Below are 10,589 nucleotides of genomic sequence, written 5' to 3'. Positions count from 1 at the left end.
GTAGCTATTTGAGTTTACATTTTGTCATTTGGAGATAGTGTGTGCAGCTGTAGGCTCTACACAGTGGAGTGCCAAATGAAGGAATCGGAACATTTCAGACATATTCTTTTGTCTGAGTTTAATAGAAGGGTGACAACATCAGAGGCAGCCATACACATATGCGCCGTTTATAGATATAATGCCAGTGGACTGAGCACAGCAAGAAAATAGTTTTCTCACTTTAAGGAGGATCGTTTAGACATTAGTGACTAACCACGTTCAGGAAGACATTCGGGGTTTGATAAAGATCATTTAATCACATTAATCCACAATGATCCACGTCAGTGTAGTCGAGAACTGGCAGATGTGACGAAATGTAACTATCTTAGCATCGTACAACATCTGCTTGCATTAGGGAAGGTTCAAAAATTGGATGTACAGAGACTACATGTTCTAAGCAAAAACCAGAAAAATTTGTGGGTGGCCATATGTCCATCTCTGCATGCTTGTCATCATTTGACTCGTGAACAACACAGATCACCCCTATCCCGCATCGTTACTGGTGACGAAAAAATGATGTCTTTATGCTGACATAAGGAAAAGAAAGGAATGGTTGAGCCCAAACAAAGCAGCAGCTACCCGTAAAAAGGCGTGTGCGCATCCACAAAAGATAATCTGCATCTAATGTAACAGCGATGGTGTGGTGTAGTATGAATTGCTTCCCCCGAGGTGTAACCACCACTGCTCACGTTTATTGTCAACAGCTGAGACGTCTTGTTGGCGCAGTCCAAGAACCACGACCAAGGAGACTGTGTAAAGTGATGATACTCCACGATAACGCCCGCCCGTATCCTGCTAGACTGACAGAAAGAGTAAGCCCCGGAGTTGGATCGGGAAGTCATTCTGCAACAGCCTTATACACTTGATCTTGTACCCTCAGATTTTCATGTTTTCCGCTCTATCGAACAACCTTCACGGAACTTTCTTTCCGGATGAAAATGCACTCGGAATGTGGCTCGACGAGTTCTTAGCCTCAAAACTACATGATTTTACAGTGGTGGAATCTAAAAGTTATCCCAGCGTTGGTAGACTATTTTAAATAGTGAAAGAGAATATCCTATTGATCTCTAAAGTGTCAGTTACGTATGAAGTTACAGTTAAATCAATACAATGAAATGAATGCATTTATCTGCATACAGGCGTTGATATACGTTAATAGGGACAGTTGAAAATGTGTGCCCCGACTTGGACTCGAAGCCGGGATCTCCTGTTCACATGACAGACTCTCTATCCAGCTTTTTACTCATTTATTTATTTTTTTTAATCTCATGTTGTTCGCTTTCGTTCGTTGCATCTGTTCGGGGCGGACGTCGTAAGACACTCGTTTAAGTTCGTCGTTGGTCGATTAACTCATTTTTTTTATTACAGAGGGTAGCTAACCCTCTGACCGAACACGCTGAGCTACCAGGCCGGCTAGCTGAGCCACCGAGGACACAGAAAATAGGGCGACTGGAGGGACTTATCTCTGGCACGCCTCCCGTGAGACCCACATTCTCAGTTTGTTGTCCTACACTATGTTCGTAGTGCCCCTGCCCATTACACTCATTACGCACGGCTTTAATGATTCCCGTAAGAGTTTGGGCACTGTTTGTGCATCCGCACAGAAGATGATCAAATGGCCAGTGAGCCTTAACTATATATCTGAAGATGGTATCTGTTATGTGTATCTGTCACATTATTTAAACTTATAAAAAAACGCTCCAAATTTATGCGCCATACCAGTAACAAGACAGAGTGGAGAAGTGTGAAGAAACTGTCGACATGAAGAGTTAACAATACTTTAGCTGAAAGAACGTTACTTGTACTGACTGTGTACTGTGTATGAACTAGGCAGTTCAGAAGACAAAAGTAGTACGTGATTGTACAGGTGTAAGCTGTCACCAGCCACACCAGTCAGCAAAGATGAAGCACAAACATCGGTTAAGTAGGCGCTCGATCAAGCACGCCTATCACGAGTGAGGCCAGAGACACACCCACAAGCAACACGCCACCAACACCTCCTCATAGCATGTGTTTAGGCCGCCGCCGCTGGCAGGTGGGCCTCGCTGACTCACTCTTCCAGTTTGGCGTTTGTCAGTTTACTCGCAGTACAGGTTTAGTTCGTCGCAGGCTACGAGAGTACGTAGCGACCAGGTTAGAGACTATAGCAGGACTACTTTACCTCAACCAGAATTGTACTTTACATCAGTCTGCAAGAGGACTATTACTGATAAGATTGTACCACAACACAAGGACTCTATTCAAGTTAAGTTTCCAGTTCATGTAAATAAAGAACAGTATTAATCCACGTGTGCATTTGTGTTATAAAAAGAGGATACTGGCCTCCCATAACAACATACTCTCCTTTGCTTCCTTGCAGTACAAGACTCATTGGTGATCATTCAGATTCTAGTGCTAGGTTAGAACTATCTTGAATTACAAGGGCATAGTACAAAGCCTTAAGTGAACTGTCATTGGTAATAAATGTGCACATCCTCAGACAATTACATACCATACGGCGGGGTTTGTTCGGTGCCCTCATATTTTGTTTTCCTTAAAACCACACAACAAATACAATCTATCAGTTCAATAGAGTCATTTAAATTTTTGTTTCTTACCCAATTTGCAGCTACACTACATTCAGTAGCTAGATTTCCTATGCAATACCAATTTGCAGCTACACTACATTCAGTAGCTAGATTTCCTATGCAATATTGTTAAACGTATTTTTTCTAACATGGTTGCCCAGGGCCGCCATTTGCGGTAACAACGACATTCGGCTGCTGTGACTGGAGGGGAGCAGAGATAACCCAGTTTTCTGTCGCAGCCGCTGGTGACGTCAGCAAGGTGAGCGGATAACATCATTAGTGACAGTTGCTATACTGACAAAACGTTACTGTTACTTACCATAGTGACAGTTATTACTTAGTTATCGAAACTCAGTTAACATTTCAAGTAGAGATTTAATGGTGGAAGGTTTAGTGAGATTCAGCGAGAACACAAGGTTTCTCTCAAGCGCAACTTTGCATAATTCCCAGAAATACATAGACTGGCAGTAAAGTATACAGTATCACTGGTGTCACTGAAGCATGCATTTTTGAATCGTAACATGGCGACGAGCGCAAAGGACAAACAGATGTTTATTTATTGATAGGACAGTCATAAGAAATGGGAATAAACTGTTATAATAACAGTAGTTAGAGTTTTCACATAACGCTCAACACATGCGTCGTGTTTGGCTGTAATTTTTCGCACAGCAGACAGAAGACACAAGCATCATAACCAGAGACAAGACACATAGTTTTGCTTTGTATTTTGTGCAGTATTTAAACCTAGATAATTACATTACAATTTGTCTTATCAGAAATAGAGCACTGCTTTAAGGTGCTTAATAATCTAATGTTAACAGACGCAGCTTAATGATAGGTTGTTAACCAGTTTTGATCAACTTTGGCTTCTGTTCGAATAGTATGCTCGTTATAAAAGTGCTCCTGCAAGCAGAGCGTGCTATTTGTCGTTGATAACAAGTACCTTTATTCATTTAAGTGTTCTTACGAAAACTAAAGCCTGCTTTCAATGTCTGTGTAGGTAGGTAACTTGATGTTTTCTCGTAACACGACTCTACAAAGTACGTGTTAAACTGAAATAATAGCCAAATATTTGCTCAACTTCAGAACTTCTTTAGACCATATCGTAAAGCTTACAGCGCCATTTCATTTCAGAAACATACATTATTACCATACACAAATTTCCTGACGCCGCCATCTTACCTCACCAAACGTCAGGAGCCGGCCGTGGTGGCCGTGCGGTTCTAGGCGCTTCAGTCCGGAACAGCGCGACTGCTACGGTCGCAGGTTGGAATCCTGCTTCGGGCATGGATGTGTGTGATGTCCTTAGGTTAGTTAGGTTTAAGTAGTTCTAAGTTCTAGGGGACTGATGACCTGAGATATTAAGTCCCATAGTGCTCAGAGCCATTTGAACCATTTGAACCAAACGTCAGGCTTCAGTAAAGCTGCGTCTTTGTCAGTCTGGTATTGTATGTGTGTGTCATAACAAGTCACACTTCACGCTTAATGTAAAGGAGAATTTTGAAGTTAGATTCCTAAAAAGTACTTGAATGTTATTCATCGCAATTTTGGAGAGTGCGAATTGGAGTAGTCATGTTCATTCATGAAACGTATGACTTTCTAACTTTATTCTGTCAGTGACACATAAAAATAGAGTTTAAATTTCGGTAATGTTTGAGAGAAGTATGCTCGATCCAGATAGAAAGACGTAAGAAAAGACCATGTACAAAGATTTGGAAACGGTATTGCTTGGTTTGGTTCAAATAAAATAGATATCAGAATGCTCCCATACTATGATGTTTATTGCTACTAAGAGCTGATGAACAAATGGATAATGAATTTTCTGCATATCTAGGCTGGGTGGAATACAGTATTTTAAGCAAAAGGAACAGAACAGTGTTAGTAAAGTTTGCAATGAAAATAATCAAGTTTTACCTACTATGACTTCAGAATGTGTACAGTCTACTTTGGCTTCAAAATTAACAATGTGACGTGGAAGGCGTCTTCAACGTTGATGAAACCAATTTAATTTACCATTTCTTCTCCAGTAAAACTACTTTTTAAGTTTTGAGGGGAGGGGGAATCTTTTTGGGAAGAATTTCGGTGTTGGTAGGAAACAACTAAGGTTTTCAGAAAAAAAGTAAGAATATTACTGGTTGTATCTTTTGCGAAACTTGATAGGTGAATGACGGCCGTTGTGTTCACTGATTAACTTTTTAATCAGAGTATACAATAATAGATTTTTCTCAAGGAAAAATAAATTGTTGAATATAACTATCAATGTAGTGTGTACCTACAAGAAAAATCTTTGAGGGAAAATGGATTGCTGTACTGTATTAAAACTTGACGATGAAAATAAAGTGCAGTATAACTGTTGCAGTACTGGTATCTAACGTTTTCCTGTTTTATGTACTCTGCGTATTAAGAAAAGACATCCTCAAATGAATATTCTGATACGGTCTTTGTACGCTTTTTTGGATTATCAGTTTTCTCGTTGGTTTAACGCGACCTGCCACGAAATATTCTCCTGTGCTAACCTTTTCATCTCAGAGTAGCACTTGCACCCTACATCCTCAATTATTTTTTATTTATTTTTTGATGTGTTCCAACCTTCCTCGACAGTTTCTACCCTCTACAGTTCCCTCTAGTAACTTGGAAATTATTCCCTGATGCCTTAACACATGCACCATCATCGTGTCCCTTTCTCTTGTCAGTGTTTCCCATACTTTCCTTTCTTCATCGACTCTGCAGAGAACCTACTCATTCGTTATCGGTACACTTCATATTCGAAATCATTCTGTGGCACTACATATCAAAACCTTCGATTCTCTGTGGCTGTTTCACAATCCGTGAGTCATTATCATACAATTCTGTGCTCCAAATCTCCAAATGCACTCTCATAGAAGTCTGCCTCAAATTAAGACGTACGTTTGATACTAACAGGCTCCTTTTGCTCATTGCCTGTACAAGTCTATGTTCTATGTCCTCCTTCCTTTGTCTCACATATGTTTTGTTGCGAAGGTACCTGATTTATTATTTCTCATACTTCGTGGTCAAGAATTTTGATACTAAGTTTACAGTTCTTCTGTTTTTTCCTGCTTCTCATTACTTTCATCTTTCTTCGGTTTACCATCAGTGTCATCAGCAAATCTTATCATCGATATCCTTTCATCCTGAATTTAATCCCATACTCGAACCCTTCCTTTACTTCTGGCATTGGTTCTTCGATGTGCACATTAAAAAGTAGAGCCAAAAGACTGCATCCCTATCTTACACCTTTTCAAATTCTAGAACATGGTTTTTGGTTTTCCAGTTCTATCTTTCGCTGATGGTTCTGGTAGATATTGTATGTTACCTACTTTCGGTATAAGAAACTACTAAATTTTGCAGACTTTCGTACATTTTAACACTATTTTACAGTATCGAACGCTTTTTCTCGGTCGACAGATCTCTTGTACGTGTCTTGCTTCCAGCAGTAAGCGCACCGTCACAGCTGCCTCTGTGGTGCCTTTACCTTCCCTAGAGCCGAACTCATTGACTTAAATAACACATTGCTTTCCATTCTTCTGGATATTATTGTGAGTAATGAGCTGATTTATTCTCCCCTGTTGGATTCGTACGATTTTGGAAAAGTATGGATCGAAAAAATCTTCTTCTACCAACGCAGATCTGCAATGATGATTTCATGACTTTAGACCGGTGTCGAAGAAATTTAATTTCCAATTTACCCCACTTGCACAAGTAAAATCATTAGAATTTACACAAATCCTGGCAAATACTCGTATTTCATACCAAACATCATTCACTAAAAACACTGTGGAAAGGGTTAACTTTAAATTTCGCCAAAGAGCGACAAGACGTGCAGGTACAACTGTCACTTCCTCAGATAAGAAATGTAGAGAATTGAGGGACAGTTAATTAAACAAAAAAACTGAATAATATTAAATAATTACTATCAGAATATGAGATGAAAGATATCGATGACTTATTTAAGTACTTTCTTCCTGTGTATCAAGAATATTATAAACCTATCAGGGGGCGAATTTCCATAAAAAATGATACGTGAAGTGATTGAATTCTGCTAAAATTTAATTTTTTATTGAATTATTTTTCTTGTTCACAATGATAAATAAATTTGAGTATCAGCATGATTATTAGTTTTCATTAATCAAATCTTACCACCTTAACAAGCTCTTGGATTTAAATGAGGAAAATATCTACCTTGTAAACTGTTTATTTTTGGAATAAAAAAAACAATGAAAAGGGAATTTGCTCTTAAAAACTGACTGAAAAAACATGCGTAGAGTAAATGACATGTGATGGTGCATGAGATGCTTGAATAGCATGATCAGACACCAACTTGGTTTTCAGAGCTTCTTTGAAGCAGCATTTTGCAAAGAATGAGGTAGGTGGAAGGTTAACACAGTTACGTTGCAGTTTTACTACCATGTTCTTGTAAATAGTCTTTATCCAGATTTACTTCGTAAGGTTTCTACGAGTTTCAACTTTCCTATCCGTGTGACTGACTGTGTGGTGTAACTTTATGTACTATTTGGAATGCGGAAGGAAGTGTTCTAAATTCTGATTGGAATGTCGCCAGTATCCCATGACTTACTTTTAAGTGCCGTAATTATACTACTTCTGAATGTAAACGGTAACTGTGTTAATGTATGTGAGACTGAAGTACTCTAAATTAAAATTATCAATCTTCAAGTGATGAATAACTTCTTCTTCACCAACCGAAAACTGCAATGGTCAATTGCGGCGTATTAAATCCGTTTGCCGATAGAAGATACTACTTCTGGGTTGTTTGAAAAATACACAAATGATCACTGTTCCCTAATTCTTTCTCACAAAGTTCATCTTAGCCCTACAGTTGATTCTCATCTACGGAATGGAAACCGTTCTCCTCTACTTTAATGACTAAATTAAAGCGCTGAGCTGCAGGTCCCTGAAAGAAATCATTGCACGGCTGACAGCCTTGATATTTACTTTAACTGCTTGCCGAGAAGGGCTGATACAGAGCCATGAATGCAACGAGCTGATCACACGTAGACGGCACAGACAAGTTTTACTTTCAAACCGTGGGAGGAAAGCGTAACGAACAAATTGCAAGTAAATGAACATGTTTCAAAATGAAATTACGTTACGACTTTTAACCACATAAAATTTAAGTCCTATGTACATAAGAACTTACCGTCTTCCTGTGGCTACAAACAATGAAATTGATTGACAAAGAACCTAAAGAACAGTCGCCATTTAAGTTAGATGAAATTTTCTTTTTTCCTTTTCTTATTAAATATTTTTAATGGTGGGAGGTGAGGAATAGTCATCAGTGGCAGAAAAGAGCTGTCATGTATGGACGTATCCATGACCACAACATGAATAAAGTCAGCCAGTTTATTGTTGTATCATCGTAGACCGTACAGTGAGTCTACACGGACAGAGTACCATTCACAGCCATATAATGTGGCGTGAGACAAGTGGTTGTGCAAATATTCTTACCGACAGCGACCGAAGACGAGTGTCACGTCCTCTCAATTACGGTCTGTTTCAAACCCGACAGTGAGTGAAGCAGTCACTCGTTAGATGCTCATCTCAATTTCCGACAGAATATTGCGAAAATAAATCGAAGTTTGAAGCCAGGTACCTCCCAAAAACCGTTTGATTACGGAGGCTGAAGGCTGCACGTCTTTAGTGAGCTCAACAACTGTACAGTGCCCGAAGATGGAATTAAATGTTGTCCGGTGAGTCGTGAATTGAGTGGTTTTCTCTCTTTTCAAATGATGCAGTGGACGGGCAGCACAATGAAGTGATTAACCCCCAGCGTCTAAAGGGTGTACTACAGGCCAGAGATTTACAGAAATTGACATCATGTTTATGGTGGAAAGCTACAAACACTTCTCAAAACAGATTTATCATTGTCCATCTTGAGTGCTTTAATTTTTTTAAGTGAGTGCTGTCAGTTCATCAAACACCTTTCCCAGAAGTGACTGTATCGAAGGAAAGTATATAGTGCCAGAGACGTTTATCTAGTGTCAAATATTTATGATGTATATATGTATACTGAAACGACAAATGAAATTTTTTTACCAAGGCTGGGATTCGAACCTGGGCCTCCTGCTCACAAGGCAGGCGTGCGAACCACTACGCCACCATGTCACACCTTAGTGAGCCTGCCTCCTCAGTCCTAATTTCCATTTACACTTCAGCCCAATTGGTGTTCAACTGCATAGGCTGGAGAACTGTATTGCAAGGGTACCTCAACATCAAACGATTCTGGGGATTCTGTCTTGCTTTAATCAAATGAAACTTTATTGTTCCAGAGACTTCAAGCCTCAAACATCTGTGATGTACATACGCAGTCTGCCTCTCAGTTCAAATTGCTGTTAAGGTTCCTGCAACTACAAAGTTTCGTTTGATCAAAGTACATAGGCCTGGGTTTCAAGCAGGATCCTCCATTTCGTTTGATGCTGAGGTGCTACTTCATTTCAGTTGGTGAGCATCTGCAATGTTATTTGAGTTTAAGGGGAATACCAAGTCGGCTGTAGCATGAATGGGAATACGGATTGAGTGGGGGAGATGCTAGGGTAGCCTGTGCAGCTGTACAAAACCCTGTGCCAATATGACGTAATGGTTAGCGCACCTGCCTAGTGAGCAGTAGACCTGGTTTCGAATTCCATTCTCCATATTGACTGTATCGGTTACAAAACTAAACTGTCCAACGAGCAGCAAGATTTACATTCTGCGATACAGGGTTGTTATGCTGTGAAAAGCGCAAACTACAAACCGTAATTTTTCAACTGACTGGACTGACATTTTTGAGAGATTTATACGGAACCTTGTTGTTTGCAGTTATTGCCAACGAAGCTATCTGGGCTTGTCTGGTAGCCTGACGAAACTGGGGGAGGTGCTGATTTATGACTGATCACTAACGTTGGCAGATACCTTAATTTGTTACTCTCATCAAAAATTAACTCAGTCTTGGAGTGTCAATCCTGCACAGGGTGTGAATCTTTCAACTAATTCACGACAGGACGCCGTTTACTGTTATACTGTTGGAATTTCATTCATGTATGTGAGATGTCTTAACTAACAATGAAACAAAGCATATTACATTAAATTGGTTTATTGTAGATACAGTTTACTGTTATTGCTTTAAATACTGAGATGTACTTCGCTTTCTATTGAAGTGAAAAGTACAAACAAACAAAATAAATAAAATTTAAATTACAAGTGACCATTGTTTAAGACAGTGAAATTTCAGTACAATAAAACAATATTTCATTCATAATAGATAAACAGTTACTAAAAAAAAGAGATTGTAGTAAAAAAGCCTGGTTTTTTGTTACAAACACATTCAGGCACAAACCATCACTTTTTTGTAACACTGTTCATGTATTCAATTTTAAACTATTTCTGTCTGCCTTTACGAGCTATGCTAGTAGTGGCACCGTTTTTCGCGAACCATATCAACGAATCTGATTTGTAGTCGCTATCTATTTGGATTAGCGAGTGGATGAGGATGAGTGTCACAACTTGGTGACTCCCAGTCTACTATGAGGCAATCGTCATCTAGATAGTGATTCAAGAGCAGCCTTAAATTACCACTTCCATTAGCTTAACGTATATTTCAGTGTGACCGCTAATGATAACGTTTAAAGAATACGTTTGAGGTCTGAAAATTCATCTTTTAGTGTGTGACGTAATAAAAATTTGAACCACCTTTCGTAGCAAATTTCACAGCGGAAATATTTATCTACTGAGGTGAAGTTTACCCAACTCCACTAAGGTTCGAAACTTCTAATCTCTGCCCTACAGTAACTTAGTCTGTCAATTCTTCATTAGCAGTCAGTTCTCACAAGACAAAAATATTTTCTTTCAATGTACTTGGATGTCACATGCTATGGCGGCTGATGATTATGGCAAGAAATCAAAACAATGCAACTGCTCTCACATATCTCCTCTCAGATGGTCTCTAAAGACTCATTATCAATAATTTCT

The sequence above is a fragment of the Schistocerca nitens genome, chromosome 2, assembly GCF_023898315.1.
Source record: "Schistocerca nitens isolate TAMUIC-IGC-003100 chromosome 2, iqSchNite1.1, whole genome shotgun sequence".
Classification (NCBI taxonomy): domain Eukaryota; kingdom Metazoa; phylum Arthropoda; class Insecta; order Orthoptera; family Acrididae; genus Schistocerca; species Schistocerca nitens.
Note: the sequence above shows the minus strand (reverse complement) of the source record.